General features: G+C 38.2%; 1 long non-coding RNA gene and 1 pseudogene across 2 annotated transcripts in view; one reads left to right on the forward strand and one right to left on the reverse strand.

Moving 5' to 3' along the window:
* LOC145214282 (pre-mRNA-processing factor 40 homolog B-like) overlaps positions 1 to 11,998 on the forward strand; it is a 58,546-nt pseudogene extending 46,548 nt beyond the window's left edge. The window contains exons 19-23 of the transcript XR_013857015.1: positions 578 to 682; positions 748 to 841; positions 2,732 to 2,784; positions 3,290 to 3,358; positions 11,673 to 11,998. The product of XR_013857015.1 is annotated as a pre-mRNA-processing factor 40 homolog B-like (transcript). The remainder of the gene's footprint in view (positions 1 to 577; positions 683 to 747; positions 842 to 2,731; positions 2,785 to 3,289; positions 3,359 to 11,672) is intronic.
* Positions 11,999 to 16,122: 4,124 nt separating this feature from the next.
* On the reverse strand, positions 16,123 to 16,452 carry LOC145214076 (uncharacterized). Its single transcript, XR_013856964.1, has 2 exons — positions 16,294 to 16,452; positions 16,123 to 16,211 (listed from the first exon to the last, which is right to left on the reverse strand). It is a non-coding gene; the product is annotated as an uncharacterized LOC145214076 (long non-coding RNA).
* Positions 16,453 to 19,652: the final 3,200 nt, after the last annotated feature.

A 19,652-nucleotide genomic window follows, 5' to 3' on the forward strand; every position in this document is an offset into this window, starting at 1 on the left:
GCCAACCTGAGAATTGGACCAGCATTAGTCATGCGTTTATGGAGATTGTTCTGATACGATCCAATACGCTACATACACAATTCATTTTATTCGCGGCTATTGTTTCACAACCCCGGATTTGTTCGCATTCATTACAATTGTAATGTCTTCAAGAAGCATTGGAATGTAAACATTAAAGAGTGGTAAAAGGCACAACAAAGGTATTAGCGCTATCTTACGGGAGGAGGGGAAACGCCGCTGCCCTGCGTTAAGTGTTTGTGAACTAAATTATGAGAATACAGTCCAATCTCTGTTCTGCCTCTACCGCAAGGACAACGGCTGTCTAGTTTAACCGAAAAAACAACAACGCTTATTGTTATGTCACAAACGCTTTAAAATTAATAATGTGTCACATACAACTCACTGCGTTAAATATGCAACAAGTGACTTTAAAGCGAATAAGACGATTACTGCAATGGCTAGGCCAGAAGTTTGTGCGCTTTGTTGCATGAAAACAATTTTGCTTAAAAAGTAAGAAAGAAAAATGACAAAATCATTAGCAATATTAATTTAATGTCAATATTATTGTCATTTGAAGGTTTTGGCTAAGGCTAATAAAGAAAAAACTGAAAAAGATGTCAAGGACAAAAAGAAAAAGAAGAAGAAAAAACACTCTTCAAAAAGAAGTCGTTCAATATCGGAGGTAAGTCAATTGTCTTTTACTTAAGAACAGAATGCTAACTTGGCAAAGATAATTTTACATTTTAGGATTCTGATAGTGCTGCTGAAAATGAAAAGCCTAGAAAGCTGAGCAAGCGTGGACATTCACCATCCTCTGAATCTGAAAGCATCTCAGACTATGGTAAAGACGTTGGTTATGGTAAATGTTATGGGTACTCTTCCTTGAAGGGGATACATTACTCTGTGTGCAATCAGGCAAAATTGGTCTGTGAATTAAGCTGTAAGATTAATATGTAGCTGTGGAGGATAATGATTGATACTTAGCTGCTATGGGTAAGCCCAAAAAATTTTCAGTTAAGGTAAAAAGTTTCATGTTTTATTACTTTTACTAGATGTAGACTGAGATCGGTGCCAATATTCGGCACATTAGTGGTATCAGCCTTTTTGTCATTGGATGGCCAATAACAGCTTGTTTGTAACTATTATATTTTTAGTTGGCAAACTGTGGTGTGCCTTAAGTATTGCCCATCCACTAATCGATGGAAAGGCAAAATGACGCCAAAAGCTTTGATGCACTGACATGGCTTTCGTTAGTTAGTTTTTACACGGTTATGTTTGTTTGTACGTATAACTAAGCACAGCGTTTGAACTACAATTTTTTTGTTACTTTGTTGTACATTGACCCCACAGTCGCATTTTCAACAATGATGGTTAAGTTAAGAAGATACAAATTTAGACATTTTGCTGCAAATAAAATATCGTTAACAGCCTACCTTACTACTGATAATAGTCAGCGTTGGTATATGCCTTAAAAATGCATATCAATGTATCTCTAACTTTCACACTGTTAAACTTCATTAAACTATACCTAATGTACAAAAGCCAAACATTTTTGTTGTACATAAAGATTATGTGCGTTTTCCTGATACTGTGCTACAAGATAATTATGGGTCGCCTTTCTTGAAGGGGACACATATTGATTTTACTCAATTTGTTTGTTTGTTTTTCTTGTTTTTTTTTATTCCTAAAGTTTGTCCACCTCGTTTTGCCTTGAAATGTTTGATGGATTGGGATGAAATTTTCACAGATGGTAGATACAGTTATGTAGATGTGCCATTTGTTTTGTTTGACTCGATAGCCCCAATATTTACCCCACCAAAACCCTTAAAATGGGTGAAATTTGGCAGATTTTGATGAAATTTGGACAGTTTGTTCATTGTTCCTTTTTAGGGCGTCGATTGTTGTGTTTCACCCTGTAGCCCCAATGTTTACCCCATTAGCCCCCTAACATGGGTGAATTTTTTTTTAAAGAATATCCAAATTGGATGAATTTTCGACAGTTTGTTGAATTTGGCATTTGTAGTTGTCTATTATTGTGTTTCACTCTGTAGCCCCAATATTTACTACATTAGCCCCTAACATGGGTGACTTTTTTAAACAACGTCTGAATTGGATAAAATTTGGTCAGTTTGTTAAATTTGGCATTTGTAGTTGTCCATTATTGGTTCACCCTGTAGCCCCAATATTTACCCTACTAACTCCCAAAATGGGTGAATCTATCAACAATATTTGAATGAAATGACATTTTGACAGGTTGTATAATATGCCATTTTGAGATGCCAGTGTTTCACGCTATTTAGGTCCGCAAACTGATAACAATGTCTCAATTGCATGAGATTTGGACAGTTTGTACTTTACATAACATGTTTCATTAAGGAACACCCCAATCACTGTGTTTAACTTTATAACACCATTTCTTATAGTTGTCTGTTTACAACTTTGGGGTTTTGGGGACCCATGAGTTTCTGCAGAAACAAATCAAGTATATTAGAAATGTTGGCTAATATGGGACTCAATATAAATAAATATAGGGAATATAATACAGTTGCAAAATAGGTTGTAGTGCATATGCTATAGTAAAATGTGCCAAGCCATCTTTCTAATTTAAAGGTTACTACCTACTTGGCTTTATCATGTATGTGTTGTTACCCACTCATGCCATTAATTGTTCGATTTAAACTTTGTGCTAGAACATTTTTGTTTATTATCCAGGAACATTTTTTTTTTACAGAACGCAAACAAAAAAAGCACAAAAAGAAGTCCAAAAAGCATCATAATAAGTCTGTAAGTTTTTTTTTAAGTCATTCAGTTTTGTTATTTTTTCCATGTGTATTTATGTTCGCTTTTGTACCCAAACCAGATACTATAATTAGCCTGATATAGGTTGTTAGGCAAGACAAGTTTTACCATTCAAAGAAACCAAAAAATATAAGAAGATAAATTTTCATATTGTCACACATGAAAAATAGTTTGTATACTGTTAACATGTTATTAGCAATGAACTCAACTAGGTTATATGTTGTTTGCAATAGTTGTGGTATTAGTTTGTTGCGAAAAAAATCATTGGACCAAAATTTACCATTAAAAGAATTTAAGGGATATACTCTAAAACTATAAAGGTTGAGAACCTTTGCTGTATACAAACCAGTGAGCTTCTGACTCCAAGAAACTTCACCGAAAAGCATTAGTTAGAAGTTTTGAGAAAAAATACCACACTTTAATCTTGTTGTTAAATGCCATTATTGTGATGTACTCAGTTTCCTGGTTTAAAAAGGTTTTAACGTTTCAGCCCTCTCATGATTCAAGCAAGAAATCAAAAAAAAACTCTGGAGAAAAAAAGAAAGGAAGCAAGCAAAAGGTAATTTGTTGTGTTGTAAACTAGCACATATTGTTTTCACCTGGATTTGATTTTCTGTTTTTGTAATAAGGGATTGTCAAACACGTTTAGTCAAGACCAAGTGCTTTAAACTTTTTTAAATGTACACATAACAGGTCATTAACAGAATAAGTTTTTTTTCAAACTTTGACCCTGTTTTACACACAGGCCCCATAAATGTTGCATTTTATGTACTACATAACCCAGGCGTTTTTCACAACACTGGTTAGTGCATCGCCTTGTATTTAAAAGTATTTTAACTTCAATTAAAAAATAAATTGGAATGTGTTCTTTTCCACCAGATTGTTTATTAGCATGATTTAATCCCCAGACTCAGGATATCTGATGTCCCAAAAAAGTGTAGTTTTTACATTGTCATGTTCCGTTTTCACGGCTACGCAAAAGATTGGGACTGACTATCGGAAGTTCCTTAACAGCTAACGCTCGTGTACTCTGATTGGCAGCAAACCTTTCCTTTTGCATTTATTCACGTCCAATCACACGTAATCAAAACAACAAAAACCACAATCCAGCACTACTTTGCAGTTATCTCTATATCCTCTATGTTATTCTGTATCGTTAGATGGGGGCGCTCATATATCTTGCATTACAATGATCGGGGAAAAGGTGCTATGACTCGCTATGACCATTTCCGATAGATAATACAATGAACACTGCAACGGGCAATGGTGTTGCGGTGAAACTGGCACACTAGAACAATGACAACACAATAGCGCCTGCAACGATAGACTCTAGACCCAACCTTTTTGACCTTGCGGCGCCCTATCAAAGAGATAAATAGTTTGCGGCACCCTGGCAAAATTGGATCAATTTTATGAGGTTTCTGTATTTCAAATAACTGTATGAAATAACACAGAATGAGTTGTACATTAGGTATAGCGCTCGTAAATAAATGTATCTATTTAAAAGTCAGTGTGAAATTTGGGCTTGGCTTCTTGCACAAAGTCCCTTAATATCTGGGGGCACCTTTGATAAAGACACTTGCAATTGGCACCCCGGTTGGGAACCACTGCTCCAGACGGACAGAAATTGCCCATGATGCGTTGTAACTGGATCGCAGGATATTGTCATGGGGTGGTCTAGAATATTTGTGACACACATGGTAACTTGTTTAGTTGTGTAAACAATATTCAGTAATGTAAAATGGTCTTAAAAGTGGGATTTACACTCCAGATAGGTTAAAACAGCCTGCTTGTGTATGGCAAATAAAAACAGGTGAATAATATGGAACATGCTACCACTTTTGGCTAAGTGTGGAGTTAACAACAGAACAGAAACCTTAACGGCTGTTGCTCTAAAAACTTCTAGTTCAAATTTTGGACATTGCCTGATTTGGACAGAACTTGTTTGGCTCTTTTTTGTGTTTAACCCTGTAGCCCTAATGTTTACCCCACTAGCCCCCTAAAATCAAGTCAAAAAATATTTGCCCTAGTCATAAGGTATATGTTAACTCACTGTTGCAGCCTACTTTAAAACATTTATATATTTCGTATGCTTATTTATGGGTCCCCATAATACAAAATAAGCCCTTCTAGTTTATATTGGGTCCCATATTAGCCACCGTCTTTTATAACATTAGTTGTTTCTGTAGGCAAAAACTCATGGGTCCCACATGCAAAGTTGAAAATAATGCATTTCAAGAGATACCCATGAGAAAGTCGGGTGTTGCAAGGTAAAACACAGTGATCGGCACGGGGCTTAAATAATAATACTATGTAGAGTACAAACTATACAAATCAGATGTTCAATAAACTGTGCAAATTTCATTTAATTCCAAAGTTTTTTTAAAAAAATACTTATTTTAGGGGGGGGGGGGGGTAAATGTTGGAGCTATAGGGTAAAACACAACAATCGCCATTTATAAATGGCAAATCCTATAAGCTATCCGAATTTCATTCAATTTAAACATTGTTTAAAAAATTAACCCACTTTAGGGGGCTAGTGGAGTAAATGATGGGGCTACAAGGTTAAAAACATCAATCGAAACCTGCAAATAGCATATTCTACATGCTACCCAAATTTTAGCCATTTACGACACTGTTTTATAAACTCTCCCATTTTATGGGGTTAGTGGGGTGAAATTAGGACTACAAGGTTAAAGACAACAATCAGCTCCTATGAATGGTAAATTCTACAAGCTGTCCAAATTTCAGCCAATTGCGACACTGTTTAAAAAACTGACCCATTTTAGGGGGCATTTAGTGGATAGCTAATGGGGTTCAACACACAAACTAAAAAAATATAAAACCAATGACTCAATCAATAGTACTGCAAAATTTGAGCCCAATCCGCCAATGTTTAAAATTTTGACCGCTAGAGAGAGGTGTTTTGAGCCACAACGGTAAATGTCTGACGTCATAGGGCTGTTAACAACTTCATTACTGCCATGGTGCAAAAACGTCCATCAACCAACCAACCCACACATATGAGTGACATATGACTGGTTGCCCTTGTAACCATATTGCGCCACAGTGATCTTTCATTTGTGGTGCCCAGTAACATACAAATACATTTTACACTTTGGGGGGTAGTGAGGTAAATGTTGGGGCTACTGGGTTGAACACAACAATCAACACCTATAAATGGCATACACTACAAACTATCCAAATTTCAGGCAATTCCGACTCTGTTTAAAAACTCACCCATTTTAGGGGGCTAGCGGGGTAAATACTTGGGTTATCAAGACAAACAAAGTGGGATGCGCATTTACATTACATAACTATATCTACCATGTGTGTAAGTTTCAGCCAAATCCATTAAACATTTGATGGTAAAATGAGTCGGAATAAATAATTTTGAGTAAAATGTTTCCCCTTCTTAGTTTTGCCAACAACTATACAGAAGAACTACATCAAGCACTTGTTAAAAAAGTCTGCTTTGTTGCATTGTTATGAAGCAAGACTCCATTCACATAATCAAGTTTAATGTCCGCCAAGCGTCGCCCTACACATGAGTCGATCACGCATCTATGGCGTGGACTGTTTGGTCTCGACATACATTAACAGGCAGTCGCATTTTTAATCAAAAATTTTTGATGCAAATCAATGTCAATCTGCACTCTGCACAAACATTCGTATGGGGATCCATTTTTTGTTTGCAAACCATATGTGTAGATCAAAAGATAGTATACTAGAAAGCCACCTTTCTAGTTTATAGATGTTTATTGTTGTGTTTCACCCTATAGCTTCAACACTTACCCCGCCAGCCCCCTTAAATGAGTAAAAAAATTTAACAATCGCAGATTTGAATGGAATTTGGACAGTTCATAAAACACAATTTACCCCTTTATTCCTTTAAAATAGAACATTAAATAGGACAAACTCCAAACAATGTCTGAATTTAATCAGATTTGTATTGTTTGTAATTTTAGCAGCATGATTGTTTAAGCCAAGTACTGATCACTTTTACCTTACAACACCAAACTTATTGCTGGTTATTTCCTGAAATGCATTATTTTCAACTTTGCATGTGTGAAGGCCCATAAAGGCCTGCAGAAACAACTATGGTTTTGAAAGACGGTGGCTACCATGGGACTCCATAGAAAATAAGTGTAGGGAATATATTAATGTTTTAAAATATATTATAGTGTATGTGCAATAGCAAAACATGCTAAACCACTATTTCAACTTTTTTAGTAATGCGGTTCACTTTGTTTTGCAAGTAGCACTTTGTTTCGATCTAGAACAGGGGTGTGCAACAGGTCCTCCGGCCCATTTCATGTGGCTCTCACTGTGACTCTGTATAAGAAAAAAAAACTCTGTAGGCTTTATAAAATAAATGAATTGCTTTAGAACAGGGGTGTGCAACCTTTTTCGTCGGTGGGCCACATAACCAATTTCGGACATCAAGCGAGGGCCACACAATGTTTTTCATGTACCGTATTTCCACGTTTTTTTACGCTACTGTTGGTGCGGCTTGCATTATAATATCATGTCGATATTATTTCCACACCCCTGCGTTTTGTTTTATTTTGCGTTTAAAATCAACTTGAAAATGTTAGGTGCAAGTAAGTTTCGTCGCAACACTGCCTTTGACAACAAAGTAATTGTTTACCAGACAATGAGGTATATTACGTCACATTCGGTATAGATACGCAACCACCACCTAGTGCGCATAGAAGACCATGGGTGTGGGTGAATTAAGTTCCATGCCCTGGTTTTAGCTTATTCTTGTTACGTGTAGCAACTTAGGAGATTTACTGAAAACTAGCGGGGATTTTTGGCTAAAATGTGCATTTTTACTTGCTCTGAATCAGAGTGTTGTTGAGGGCCACACTAAACGGATTGTGGCCCGCGGGCCGCGGGTTGCACACCTCTGCTTTGGAAGAATTTTCAAAGTTATTGCGTACATGAAAAAAATGTGTGGCCCTCGCTTGATGCTGAAAATGCATACATGGCCCACCAATGAAAAATGTTGCACACCCCTGGTCTAGAACTAGTGGTTGAAATGTATCAAAATTTTTACACATGATGGATGTATATATGAAGGTGTGCATTGACATTTTTGAGCCAATTGACCCACATGCCTCTAAATCTTCAAACACATGCATTTAAATGACAAGAGAGGCAGACCCTGGCATCTCACTAGGCACTTTGAGTTAATGAAAACCCTGCTCTGTGTAAATCTTGACAGCTGATACAGTATTGACCACAAAATCTTGTCCTTTGAGTAAAGGATAACTGGAAATAAATAGGCAAACAAATGATTTTGTTGCAATGAACAAAGTTATACATTTGCTCTTGCAGCATGTGTGGTTTGTTTTTTTTGATGAATTTTTCAAACTGACTTTTGGGATATTTTGTCAAAAGCACAGTACTGCTGGCAAAGAAAATCAGCAGTGTCCTACAGCTTAACACTTTGGTCAAATCCGCAATAGAATGTGGTGCATTTTTATTATGGGTCCCCTTCCCTGATTTTATTATGGGTCCCCTTCCCTCTATATTTTTTTCTTTTCTAATGGTTCAAACTTTTTCAAATGTACACACATTATAGATATTGGTCTAAAGATGGTCCATGTGAATTTTGACCCCGTTTGATCCCTCGGTTCACCCACAGCCCCCCAAAACATGAAATTTTTAAAACAGCTATACTTGCTAAATTACTTCATTTAGGAGTTATATGCTTTGTTGTTGGGTGCAATATAAGGTATATCAAAGAATTTTGTACCTTAAAAAAAAGATTTACCCGTTTTCACCCCTTAAACCCCAAAATATTCGTTTCTGTCTAACGCTGGTTTGTTAAATGCGTTTGGTCAAGAAAGAGTGCTTTAAATTTATTCAAATTTGCACAGATGTTAGTTATTGTTCCGAATTTGATCCTCCTGAAGTTTGACACCAAACGACCCAGCGGTTCACCCACAGGCCCCCAAAGCGAAAAAAATTAAAAACGGCTGTACTGACCCAAGTACATAATCTGAGGGTTTCGTGCTTTGTTGGTTGGTGCAATGTTAGCTATTCTAAAGAATTTTGTAACTTTTTATTGGATTCACCCAATTTTACCCCTTAAACCCCAAAATAATAAGTTTTAGGCCAGAAATACAAGCCCTAATGTGCTGAAATGTTAAACAATTTTTTGCAGTAGGTTATTCGTTTAGTATTTAAAAATTTGCCTTAATTGTCCAAATAGTTACTTTTACAGCCCATAATATGTGTACACTGTCAGTCAGATAGAAGTCTCAACTCTCAAGGTAGTAATTCATTTGTTTACGATTAAGGCGAGTGAATGCAGCGGGAGTGCTCAGAATTCACTTGTTTACGGTTAAGTTGGGTGAATGCAGCGGGAGTGCTCAGCATGACGTCCGGACGGACGTTTTACGAGACAGTCGTGTTGGTGATAAGAAATCAGCTGTTTTTGCGCAGCTATGCTATGTCGTTTTATTTTTTATCAAGCACATTTTCAGTTTTGGAAAACTGTGTTTAAAAACTGACCTTGAACGACAATATCAAGGTCAAAGCATGAGATTAAATTGAAAGTATTTTTCCTTATTTACTGTTTTTTGTAATTATATGACAATAATGATGCAAAAAGAATGCGGACAAAACTTTTAAAGTTGGGTTAAGGCTAAAGTTGGTTAAGTTTTTCCTAAAGAATCTAAAAATAACCAGGATGTTTGTTTACCATAAATCCGCACAAATGCGCGTGTCGGGGCCCATTCGTTTTTGCTTGCAAAAACAATCATATGTGAAGTTCAAATGATGTGTATAGTAAATTGGTAAATATCTAACAATGATTGTGCCCTATTTTTACTGTTACCAAATCGCATATGCATATGTGTGGGGACCCATTAGATTATGCTTGCAGAAACAATTATGTTATAAAGTGCCAGGAAAAAGATGGGGACCCAATGAAATGTAGGTGCTAAATATATATCCATTATAAATATAGTAAATGGTATATGTGATACATCGTTAAATATGATGTAGTATATATAAACTGGCAATATATAGGAAAACCACTATTCTAGTTAATTATTATGGGTCCCCTTCCCTGAAGGGGACACATATTGTTTTTGTCCGTATTTTTTTTTCTTTTTTCTGTCTAACGCTGGTTTGTAACGCTCGTTTGGTCAAGAAAGCGTGCTTCAAATTTATTCAAATTTGGACAGATGTTAGTTATTAATCCGAGTTTGGTCCCCGTGAAATTTGACCCCGAATGACCCAGCGGGTCACCCACAGACCCCCAAAACGTAAAATTTTTAAACGCTCGTTTGTAACGCTCGTTTGGTAAAGAAAGAGTGCTTCAAATTGATTCAAATTTGTACATATGTTAGTTATTAATCTGAACTTGATCCTCCAGAAGTTTGACCCCGAATGACCCAGAGACACACCCACAGGCCCTCGAAACGTAAATGTGTCTAACGCTCGTTTGGTCAAAAAAGACACTGTAGGCAGAAGTCCCAAGAGAGTACGTTTACGAATAATAGGGCAGAGCGGGAGGACTCAGCTTGACGTAGGACAGACGTTTACGAGACGTCGTTTGACGAAGCGTGCTTCGGTTTCGTATATGTCAAGCAAAACTTTGTTAATCAAACTAAACATGAAAAAATAAACTTGACTTTTTTGCAAGATAAATGTTTTTTTAAATGCTCGTTGTCAGGTTGGCCGCTGCATGACCACGGGTTACTTAAGGTCAACTAGTAGGTATTACTAACACAGTTCAGAACTTTCTTTCTTAGCGTTTTTTTTTTTTTTTGAATCAAATACTCAAGGCATGTATAAATTAGGTCAAACGGTGTTGTTGAACACCAATGACGGCGTGCTATTGAAAACGGTGACAAAAGGTCAAACAGTCGTTTGGTGTGTGCACCCTAAAGGTGACTACAGGTCAATGGTACACGTTTTGCGAAACAAAGTTATATGAAAAACAATTTGTTATGTATACACTTGCAGCAAATCGCTTTTTAATTTAAAGTGTCTGTAACACAACTGTTACAGCTTTCTAGAAAAAAATTGTCTTTAAAACCCGACCTTGGGCGACAATATCTGGGTCAAAGCAAGAGATTAAATTGAAAGTATTTGTTTCGTTCTTTTTTAATGTTTTTGTAATTATACGACAATAAATAGTGCAAAAAAATACAAACAAAATTTTTTATTGTTGGGTTAATGCTATCTAAAAATTTGTTCTTAAGAATTTAAAAATCACCGCAACATTTGTTTACCGTAAATCCGCACAAACACGCGTGTGGGGACCCATTAGTTTTTGTTTACAAAAACAATCATATGTGTAGATCAAATGATGTGTATAGTAAATTGGTAAATATCGTATAGAGTATATAAAATGGAAGTATATCAGAAAGCCACCATTCTAGTTCCCATTTGCTCTACTACTTAAACATGCTAATGATATAAAAGGTGATGTGAAAAATGTGTATTAAGGCTTTGGTTGAATTGACAATAAATGCATTTTCAAGCTTTTATCAATTTGGTTGAATAAACAACAAATGCATTCCAAGCCATTACCAATTTGTTTTTCCGAATATGAAAGTAATTGCAACCTGTTTAAACAATTACCAATTTTCAAGTACATGTGTGTGGGGACCTACATTCTCGTTATATCCAGTGGTGGGATTCACCTGGTTCGCAACGGTTCTATAGAACCATCTCACGAAATTAGAATTACTGGTAGAACCGTTACAGGTTACTGTCAATGGACTTTTTGTAACAGAACCGACTGAAAAATATGACTTTGTGATAGAACCGGCTGACGAAAAAAAGACAAAAAGTTTGAATCCCACCATTGGTTGTATCTAATAATGCAATTATGTGTACTATTCCAGACCCACTATCAGTCACACAGCGACCGAAGTGCTGATGAAATGGATGACTAAATCTAGTAACACTAATGTCAAACACCAAATCAAAAGGTTTAAATTGACGACGACTCTCTACACAGTAACAGTCATCACTTCCATATTTTTTCACAAGTTCATGAAGAACTAAAGGAGGCCCAAAACCGGCTGCAATTTAAACCATTGTATTGCTGTCACGAGGTTTAATTTGGTGTTTTGAGCTATGCTTGTTTTCATACCAATTTTTGGGTTTTGCAACATTTTTATGTGAAAAACAAAGCAGTACAACGTATTACAAAAAGACATAAATGGAAGAGTGTTGAGGACCAGGAGTTTAGGTCGAACGGACCAGGAGTTTAGGTCAATGCGCAATTTAACATAAGCATTTTTTTAATCCTGAGAGTGACATTTCTGTACAATACAAAATACTAGGGGAGCCCATTTCAACTAGATGTAATTTTTGCTTTGACTTTGACCAAGAGTCGTTCAAAAAAAACTTCGGAAACCACTGGTGGTACGTATCGACTGTAAAGAAAGTGATATTTCGATACGAATGAGACAAAATGTTCCCAAACTTTTTATGTGCAGTCTGCAACTGTTTTAAACTAGTGATGCACGAAAGTTTTGGTTGGTCAATTTTTTATCGTGTGAAATTCATGCTTAAACGTTTATTATCTGCAATGTAAAACATGATAAATTAAAACTTGATGTATCTAGAAAACACGAGTACATCTTCTGCAAAATTTTAGATGTTTTGTTCAGCTTACTCATTAGCGTACTCTTTGTTTTGGTTATGGCTAAATCGGCCAAAATGGTTACCTTTATAGCCCATAATATGTGTACACTGAACAGTCAGTCAGAAAGAAATTCGCTGGTTTACAATCAAGGCGATTTAAAGCAGAGGGGTGGTCTCTGCTTGACCCTTGATACGTACTTCGGTTTCATGTCAGGCAAACAGTTGTTGTTCAACATAAAAGTTAAAAAATAAACGTGACATCTCCGAAAGCCGCGATAAATGGATGTTGTCAGCTTGACCGCCGCATGACACGAGGTCACTGAAAGTCAACTTGTGGGTTTTGCAAACACGGTTAAGAACGATTTTTAACATGGTAGCTTCTTTATTTTTGACAAATAAATTAAAAGAGAATCAATGACTAAGGCTTGTACACTTTGTGGAAAACGGTATTGCTGAAAAAGGAACTGTGCGCTATTGAAAACCATGTTAATAGGCCATTAAACGGCCGTTCGGCGTCTGCAAAGCCGCCAGTGGTAGCCAATAGTAGACCCTATTCGTTTGGCAACTAATCCGCATTACCACGTGTGTGGGGACCCATTCGTTTTTGCTTGGAAACACAATCACATGTGCAACAGAGCCCTCGAGATAAGAAAAATGTGCAGGTGCAAGTCAATTTCTGCCGTGTGGAGCGCTCTTCTTTTGAGAACTTCTCAATAAAGCTCCTGATAAGAACTTTACATGCGGGGAAAGATAAAAAAGCACAAAACAAGCATATTATAACCTACACCAACAACGAAGCTCAATAAACCACAGGGCATCTTTCGGGAACTCCGAGGTTTGAAGACCAGAACCTACAGAGTACCAATCTTAAAAAGGGAGGTGGAAGAAGCCCTGGAATCTTGCCTAACCGAAAGTCGCGAAGTTTATGCGAAACCCCGATCCCGGTCATATGCCGTGAATGTCACACCGAGATTTGCCCCAGATTCGATGCATTGCTTTTGCTACAAATGCAAGAATGATTTCAATATCGTAAAGGCCTATTGCGACGAAGAAACCTCTGTATTAGTTCCCTGTACAAGTAGGCTACATTAGAGATGAAAAATATCATATTACCTTTAATACAGGAAACACAATGTTCTCGTAACGATGAAAAACTTTGACAAATGGAATGGGGTGGAGAAATCATTTGGGCGCATGGTTCAAATCGTAGCACGGGTGTGGCCATATTATTTTCGAAAAACCCAACATATTCAATGACTGGACAGGCAGCTGATCCGAACGGAAGGTATTTAATTACATCGGTCAAAATCGGAAATATAGAATTAGCGAGAGCAAACGCGGATTTTGATAAAAATCGTGGGACCGGAAGCATGCCAACAGCAATTCGCGAGCCACTGTGCAGACATATATGAGTAGGCATACACTTGCGAGAAAGTAGGCTACTCGAGAATTCAAACAAATCCAATGATGGCGACTCGTATTGACTTCTTTTTACTTGCAGAATCGTTATTAACCGATGTTGCGGACGCTATTCTCACAGGTATTATGTTTGATCACAAAATTGTGGACATAAATTTAAATGTGGCGCCTAATGTAGGCTACACGGAAACGGCTACTGGAAGCTCAATACGCGTCTGTTAGATAATAAACAATACAATGAAGTAATGAAAAAAAAACGATAAAGGATTAGGCCTACATAATAACCAACCTGCCTAATCACGTTAATCCCCACGTTAGGTGGGATGCCTGCAGCGGCAACATGCCAATACCCGCTATTTTGTATAGCCTTTTCCACAACAAAAGCACAGCAGCGTACATCAGGCTAGAAAACTAGCTTCCCGTACGTCATAAAATATGCTCCGCTCTCGCGCAATATGCGCCAAGTTCATCCTGACTAATCATTACGCCCTTGACCGCTCATGTCGCCGGGAAATCCCCTTACACATGTCTATATAAACCGCGATTTTGGTAAAAAATGCCGTTTATGTTAACGTTTGGACAGGCAGGAGCTAAAAAAGGCAAGCCTGCGTCAGCTTAGATAAGGCTCGAAAAATGACAATGTGTTTGATTTTAACTTGAAGCGTTTGGATACCAGCGGTTCTCAAACTGGGGTCCGCGGTCCTTTTGGGGTCCGTGAGGCAATTTTGGGCGGACCGCGAAATGGTTGAAGTAATTTTATATGCTTATTTGGCGTACGTTTGTGCCACTGGATAAGGTTAAATCAAAGTAGAATTGACTGTCTCGATTGCTAAACAATAGCCTTTATTGCTGGGGCGGGCAACTTCTCCAGTCGGCGGGACTGATATGGGAAAATGAAGTACTTGGCGGGCCAGATTCCTGAATGGATACATTATTCGCGTATTTATCCACCTATACAAGGAATAAATCGTGTGAAATAAATGCTGTGCTTAGCAATGTTGTATGCGACCACAAAGCTGGCATGAGTAGCAGTTTTCTGGGCTGTTTCGGCTTTCATGAATACTTTCTGCTGCCTTACAAGTCTTCTGTCCAGTTCTGTTGCTCTTGTTTGCCGTTCCGCTGCTGATAAAGTAATGCCATAGCCTACATGTTTTGTCGCATAATGGCGGCTAATGTTGTCTTTAAACACGGCAACACTTTCAACAACTGTCATGACAGCGCGACAGAAAGCAAAACACGCTGCCTCGGACGTCACGCAGCATAAAAAGGTCCGCGCTCGAGCCTTAGGCAGAGGGGGTCGTTCGAAAAGTAAGCGACAATCTCCACCTTCAGCCAGCCTTAATGGCAGCTCCACCAATGTGCTCGCTACATGTTTGGAGAGGCGGAGGGGAACAGCGCAGAGTAATCAAACTCGAGATAAAGTCGCACACTCCACCAACTTTTATTTGGCAATTGGAATGTTTTCACACTCACAGGAAAAGAGTTGGAATTGGTGGAAGAAGCAAAGCGAAACCATCTTGATATTGTCGGAATATCTTCTTCCAAGAAACGTGGCTCCGGAACTGTGGATTTGGACGGTGGGTGGAAGCTCTTCTATTCAGGTGCTGATCCAAGTATGTCTGCAAAAGCGGGTGTGGGCATACTCACAAGCCCTCGGTTGGCAAAAAAAAGGGGGAGAGCATACTTTGTAGTTTTGTATGTGGCATCCAAAAGACAAATTTTACGACCGTATCGAAGAAGGAGTCTCTTTTCTGAAAAGTTTACGTTGCTGGCGTCATCATCTCCAGCAACGTAAGGTCAAAACAGAATGTTGTCGCCTGGACCTAGATTTTTTTCCATTCTTCGATGTGTTGTGCTGCGTTTGCCTGATCTATTTTTGCTAATTTAGGCTACTACCGCAATATGCTTTATAAAAGTGGTTCCTTATGTCTTTCTTCGTTGGAAAAAACCTACGATTTTGCTTGTCGGCCACCTGGGTTCCTTTAAACAGTTCATGTGTCACATATTATTTTAAACTTCTTGTTGCGCTGTCTTTTAATTGGTAGAGGGCGTGACTCTATGCGCCCAGACAGCACAGCAGGGGCGATCGCTTATATTCCTAGAACGGTTCTCAACGCGCCTTTCCTCGCGCTCAACAACTCCAAGGCACCAAGAGCCAAAATAACGAATTCTTTTATTAAGACAATTCAGGACAGAGATGGCGCTCAAGGGTTCAGCAGCAAGACGATCACATGGGCAAATGCGGTTTCTGCAAATATGCACTACTTTAGTTAAGAAAACAGACGAGAAATTATCAGTACAGTTGACTCTTACCGAACTATTATAGGACCAGAGTCACAGTAACATTCAAAGCGATCAGGAGATTTTAGGTTCTGCAAATACAGCATCAAATTCAATAAACATCACCAAAACACATTAGTAACGAACTGCGAGACTTTAAGCAACAAGGCTTACCGGAAAAATACAGTTATTTACAGCAAACAGCAAGTTGGCTGACGACGGTGGGATCCGTGGGCCAGAAATGCACAAATTACACATTGGACGACCGGCAACAGTTCAGTTAGCACAAATTTCCTATTCGTTAGCAAAGAAACAAACATAACCGGTCAATTAGATAAAACATGCTGCCTCTATAACAGTGGTTCTCAACCTTTTTTGCTATGCGACCCCCTTCAGAGATTTTCTAACACAACGCGACCCCTTTATACACGCACGCAAGAAGTTTAACTACCAGAATGTGTTGATTGTGTTCATCACACATTTGCAATCTAACGTGGCTCCGATAGTTCGGCGTTTTGCTGTACTCAAGAAAACCCTTAAAATTGTGTTTGTGGCTCATTTTCACTAACCATTTCACTATTTCGTGTTTTTTATGTTAAGAAAAGCCAAAAACTGCAATTATAGAAGTATAGGCTACAATCGCAAATATTGTTGCGCCCGTTCTAGGTCAAACAATCGTGTGAGTTACTATGCTAAACAGAAGTCACAGGGAAAGTTTTTATGCTACTGATAAAATCATTCCGAGTTGAGTTGCGTCTTCGCGACCCCCTCAAAAGTGCTTGGCGACCCCTTTGGGGGTCGCGACCCCCAGGTTGAGAAACACTGCTTTAGATTAAACACAAGTTAGTTCAATAGTCACACACTATTCTTTCGCTTGATAGAGTGTGGTAGAAACTAACCGGTAAAAGAACTGCTTGACGATAATAATACGAAATAAAATAAAATCAGGATTATTACACATTCCCTCCGTTAAGAGCAAGTTTTAAAATTTATTAAATTAGGCAGTTTCACATCCTTGGCATCGTTAAACCAAAGTTGTGCAACTATAAATATTTTCTAACGAGTAATCAAAAAATTGTTTTAATAGTAAAAAGGCATTTATTTGTGTGATATAGTACTGACATTATCCATTTAACTTTTATTTAATTAACCGACTCTTATTTGGATATGTGACCGACTGCGCCACAACCGTGACGTACTGCACTTTTCGCTCTGAGACGTCATGCTGTTTTGCGGCGCATTGCTGTCAGTGACCTTGCGTTGTTGTCGCGATTAGCTCTTTGTGTTCACGGCCAGGCAGAATCATTAACTTCTATGTGTTAATTGAAAGGATATTTTGCGATGTTATAGTTAAATTATACTTCATAATTTCAAAGGACTTGTTTAATAATTAATGCCTTTTTTTTCAACTTGTAGCAAATTTGTATGAAATCTTTATTAGCAAGCATTCAAAAAATGGAAATAAAACTGTTAAAATCAGAAAACAAGCCTTTGAGTTTGTTGGATGCAAAAGAGTTACTGGAAAATCCCGTGGACATCTCACATGTTCCAGCTGTTAAGCCATGTGGCGGAAGTGCTTACTTTTTCAAAGGAGAAAATTGGGAGTCGCGAAATGATTTTAAATGCGACCAGTACAGGTTTATCGGCGAAGGTCGTCATAAAAATGACAAGTTGGGAATCGTCCGCCGGTACTACAAAATAAAAGTTCCTGGTGGCAGAAAAAAAGAAACTTCGGCGGCGTTTCAGAGACATGTGTTTACTCTTCTACCCGAAAGTTCCAAGGATCCACCATTATGTTTAGTCCACTACTTTGGAAATGAAGAAACTCATATGGATACACCACACGGAAACGCGAAAAAGAAAACAGGAGTTTATCTTCCAACTCTTAAAACAGTAATCAAAAATATTTCTTCAAAAACGGAAACTCAAAAGCCCAAAAAAGTGTATGACGAAATGCAAACCCAAAAAGTCATGAAGATGATCAGATTCGAATGTCGGTCGATAGACCACGAGACGTAAAACAATGTGAAAATACACAGTACAGTGCATCGCTAAAAAAAAGTTTTCAAACGACGAATATTTCAGCACTGTTGAAGTAGCCATTCAAACGGGGACCTTTGTACGTCAATTGACAATTTATCCCGACTTGGTAGTTCATCTTGCAGCGGAGGAACATGTAAAAGAAATGAAAAATTTAGTCAGTCTTTCAAACTCAAATCCCAATCTTAAGCAAGTGGTTTCCTATGACACCACGTTTTGCCTCGGGAACTTTTACGTGTCAGTGCTTGTCGCTAGAAACGTCAAAATGCAGGATGATCCCATTTTTCCAGTGGCGTTCATGTTGCACGAAAGAAAATTTTTGAAGTACCACAGGGAATTTTTACGCGATATTTTTCCCGCCATTTGCATCACTAAAGCAAAACATATACCAATAGTTACGGACAGAGAAAAAGGAATGACCAGGTGCCTCAAGACCCATTTTCCTAGACTTGTGAATGTGTTTTGCACAAATCACATTTCAAAAGATGTCGAGAGGTGGATAAAATCACATGGTGGGGAAAAAGATGATGAAAAGGTCCTCAAAGACGACGTTACGCGCCTCATCGATTGTCAGTCGATAACTGATTTCAATAACTTGTACGTGATACTTTCAAGCAGCTGGTCGCAATCATATAAAAGCTATTTTGATGGAAATTTAAAAAACGATCTCATTCAACACTCCTGCAAGTTTGTAACAGAAAAGTTTGCTGCGTTTCAACAAGGTGCTGTAACAAACAACATCGCGGAAAGTATGAACCACGTGCTTAAGGCAGTAACAGAACACCAATTATTACCCATTGACCTGATGATAATGATTTTAAAGCAAGTTCAGGACATTTACCGCTACGACTTTTTGCGGGCAGTTACTGGCTTCGGGAGATACCAGTTAAAACCAGAGTTTACTTTTTTGCGGCAACCACGCACTGAAGTACACTTGCCAGTTATTTCCACAATGGAAAATTTTGTAAGCGAAACACTTTCAGATGAAGTCAGACAGGTTGGCAGTGTGGAAAAGGGAGATGATTATTTATCGGACGACCCAAAAAGCGATGGCACGAATATGCATCAAGCGAGGTCTTATTGGCTTTTCCGCTGCCACATCATCATTTTCAGTGATGAATCCTTTCACGAACAACGTACAAAGCGTTGTTTTAAACCCGAAGCCCTCAAAGTGTTCTTGTCCAAGTACCGGTTTATGTTTCCATGTTCTAGCAGTGCAAATGGCAATGCAGGAGTCAAAAGATAAAAGTAAAGACCAACGTAGTTACTCACTTTCGATGATGATCAAAAAAAGCCGTGGCTCTGAAAAAAAGTCCGGTCGAAAACGGCCAAGACCAAAGGATTATGACTACGAAGTTGACCCCGCCCCAGATGCCACTTTTCCCCTGGACCGAAAAAGCGTCAATTTACAACATGCAACATCAACACCCAAAAAAGGAAAATTCGTCCAGCTTAGCCAAACAGTTGACACACTAGATGATTTAAGTCTAGAA

This window comes from Phallusia mammillata, chromosome 2, assembly GCF_965637545.1.
Source record: "Phallusia mammillata chromosome 2, kaPhaMamm4.hap1.1, whole genome shotgun sequence".
NCBI lineage: Eukaryota > Metazoa > Chordata > Ascidiacea > Phlebobranchia > Ascidiidae > Phallusia > Phallusia mammillata.